At 40.6% G+C, this 3,339-nt stretch overlaps 1 non-coding gene across 1 annotated transcript; it reads right to left on the bottom strand.

Annotated features, from left to right (window-relative positions):
• Positions 1-221: 221 nt before the first annotated feature.
• Positions 222-328, bottom strand: LOC132654484 (U6 spliceosomal RNA). The gene has a single exon (XR_009592125.1). It is a non-coding gene; the product is annotated as a U6 spliceosomal RNA (small nuclear RNA).
• Positions 329-3,339: the final 3,011 nt, after the last annotated feature.

Below are 3,339 nucleotides of genomic sequence, written 5' to 3' on the forward strand. Positions count from 1 at the left end.
TGAGTTCCTGTCAGAAATAGTCCTTGTTCCCCTTACTATGGGAAACCAATTGGTTACTGAGCTACCACGGGCCACATTTGAGCAGAGGTTCTAGGTTATATGCTTACATGGTCCTTGGTGGAGTGTCAGTCTCAGAAAAGACCCTGTGCCCAGATATATTTGGTCCTTGTGGAGCTCCTTTCCTTTCCAAGTCATACTAACTCCCCTTGTTTCATATGATAAAAAATATGGAATGCTTCAGGAATTTGCATGTCATCCTTGCGCAGGGGCCATGCTAATCTTCTCTGCATCATTCCAATTTTAGTATATGTGCTGCCCAAGTGAGCACTGTAGTACCTTCTTGGAGGTGATAATTTATCCTGATTTTAATCTGGGAAATAAATACAACTACTTTGTGTCTCCTGAAAATCAATCTCATTACTGTTTTCTTTCATTTTAGAAAAGACTTATATGGTTTTATTTTCCATGTGTGGGTGTTTTGCTCACATGTGTGCCATGTGCCCATTGATGACAGAAGGCATCAGACCCACTGGAATTAGATGGTTCTGAGCTGTGCAGTGGGTGCTGGGAACTGGATCTGGTGCTCTCAGCCACTTAGCAATCACTCCAGCCCTTCATTGTCTTCTATGCACTTAGTAAATTCAACATATTCCTAATTGCTCATGTTTTAGAAATTTATTTCATCCCAGAGATTTTTAAAAGCTCCAGTGATTCATAATTCACTAGTGATAATATGTGCGCTCATTCCAGTGTTAGAGTTTGATGAGTTCTGGGTGCTGGATGTAGCTGTGTCATCTGTATAATCAAGAACTATGAAAGTTGGAATACTCCTGTAAACAGCCATGCAGTGCCTGGCTTTATGCTGCAGTGTTTTCAAGATTTGACGCGCACTCTCTTTCTAGTTGCCCAGCAACTCCAAGCTTTTTTCTTTCTTCACTTTACATCCTGATGGTGACCCCTCCCTCCTCTCCTCCCAGACACCTCTTTTCCTTCCTTCCCCTCTCCCTTTCCTCCCACAAAAGGGGAGCCCCCTCACCCCATATCAACCCTCCCTAGCACATCAAGACACATCAGGACTGAACATATCCTCATTCCCTGAGGCCAGGCAAGGCAGTGCTGCCAGGGGAAAGTGATCCAAAAGCAGCAATAGAGCCCATATGAAAAACAGCATCCTGCCTCCACTCGAAGCTTTAACCAACCTTCATACAGCACAAAGGCAAACCCCCAGCAGTGGGGGATTTACTTCTCTTCCTGACTATGAAGAATATGAAGCATCACAACCAAACAAAAAATTTGACATACTTACATGGATACCTTCAACATAGGTACACACACACACACACACACACACACATTTGTAGAATATTGTTCAAACCAGTTAAGTTATAATTTAATTCCTGTGGTTGGTAGAGAAGTGCAATAATCTAAACCCACCTCAACGTAGTTCTCAACTTATTTCCTTCTCACTAGCAGCATCACTATTACCTCGGCACTTCACAGATAAAGGGATCCGTGTTTTCCCCTGGGCCTACAACCTAAGAATGTGTGAAAGTAGTTTTTATAATTAACCTGCTCTCCTATTGATCCAGAGGCATGTGGAAGCACGAAGACCTCCAAGTCAGAAAACAGCACTCGCAAACTCATAAAGACAGTCAGCCCACTTCACTGGTAGATTTAAGGGAAACTAAGAATGCAGTTGAATGTTACCAAAAATACATAAATCAAACATACAGCAGTGTTATCTACAGTCTCCATGCTTGGAAACAGAACACCAGAATTTATTTCTCCTATGGAACTGTAACTCAGAACCCATTGATCATCCTTGTCCCTATCTTCATTCCCACCTCTTCTGGTTAGTCTCTGAAGGAATAGTTGAGACTGTTCTCATCACAAAGAAATGAGCAATATTTGAGATCACCATAATAACCCTGATTAAACATCATACCATATATTCATATTTCAAAACAGCACATGGTACCCCATTACTATGTACAATTACTATGTTTAATCAGAAAGTAAAAACAGAAAATGTTTTTTTAACATTTAAAAGAGTTTTCACTGTTTCTTTTTTTTTATTAATTACAGTTTATTCACTTTGTATCCCAGCTGTAGCCCCCTCCCTCATCTCCTGCCAGTCCCACCTTCCCTCCCTCTTCTCCACCCTCCCCCCACCCCAGTACACTGATATGGGAGGTCTTCCTCTCTTTCCTTCTGACACTAACCTATCAGGTCTCATCATGAGTGGCTGCATTGTCATCCTCTGTGGCCTGGTAAGGCTGCACCCCACTGAGGGAGGAGGTGATCAAACAGCAGGCCACTGTCACTCTATTTCTTACTTCTTCTCTTTTGTTTCCTTTATCTATGTGGCTAGGAATACTCAGCCATTCTGCAAGAAAAACTAAGAGAGCAATGTTAAATCCCCCCCTCCTTTTCTAAAATTCACATTACATCCTGGTTGTAGCCCCATCCCACCTCCCTTCCTAGACCTGCCCTCTCTCCCCACTTCTTTCCTCCCCTATTCCTCAGAAAAAGCAAACTCTTTTCCAATTCACCCCAGCTCATCAAGTCACATCAGGACTGAGTGTGTCCTCTTCCCCTGTGGCCTGGCAGGGCAATATTAAATCTTTTAAAGGATGGATGACAGTGACCAAACTTCTTAACAGAGTGAGTCCCGGATGCTGAACTTGGGACATCTGTCATGTTTGTTTCACAACTCAGAAGACAAACGTGCAATTTACGTTTGAGATGGGCCCTGGTCAAGGGCCCTGAGAATTTCTCTTCATAGAACTTTTTGAATGTCATCCACTTTCCCTCTCCATTTCTTCCTTTAATCTTTTCTTATGAAATAACTTCAAGGCAAGATTAAAAAATAGATTGATGGATTTAGATGGCTTACCTGATGTCTAGATTTGCTGTAATAAAACTCCTTTCCTATCTTTACTTTAAACAAAATGTAACTGTGCTATTTACTTATGATTATTTCCATAGCTACAGGGCAGATAGCTGCTTACATTTCTCCTCAGAATGACCAAAATTCCACCATAAGTTATAAGGAACCCAAAAGTTGAAATATCTACAAGTTTTAACCTAAGTATTTACTTAGGGATTTATACCATTCCTCAATGTATGAGTAACCTGAGTATCCAATTAACAATATACAGTCATTTGCATAAGCAATGTGGGAATGATATATATGTATATACATGATATAATTGGGAATAGGTGTTTTTTGTTTTTTTTGTTTTTTTTTTAATAACTAAGACACACTGACACATTTAATATTCAAAAATACTATGAAAGCCTGTATATGATAATTTCCTTTACTTAGGAAGTGAGGAC

Source organism: Meriones unguiculatus, chromosome 5 (genome assembly GCF_030254825.1).
Source record: "Meriones unguiculatus strain TT.TT164.6M chromosome 5, Bangor_MerUng_6.1, whole genome shotgun sequence".
Classification (NCBI taxonomy): domain Eukaryota; kingdom Metazoa; phylum Chordata; class Mammalia; order Rodentia; family Muridae; genus Meriones; species Meriones unguiculatus.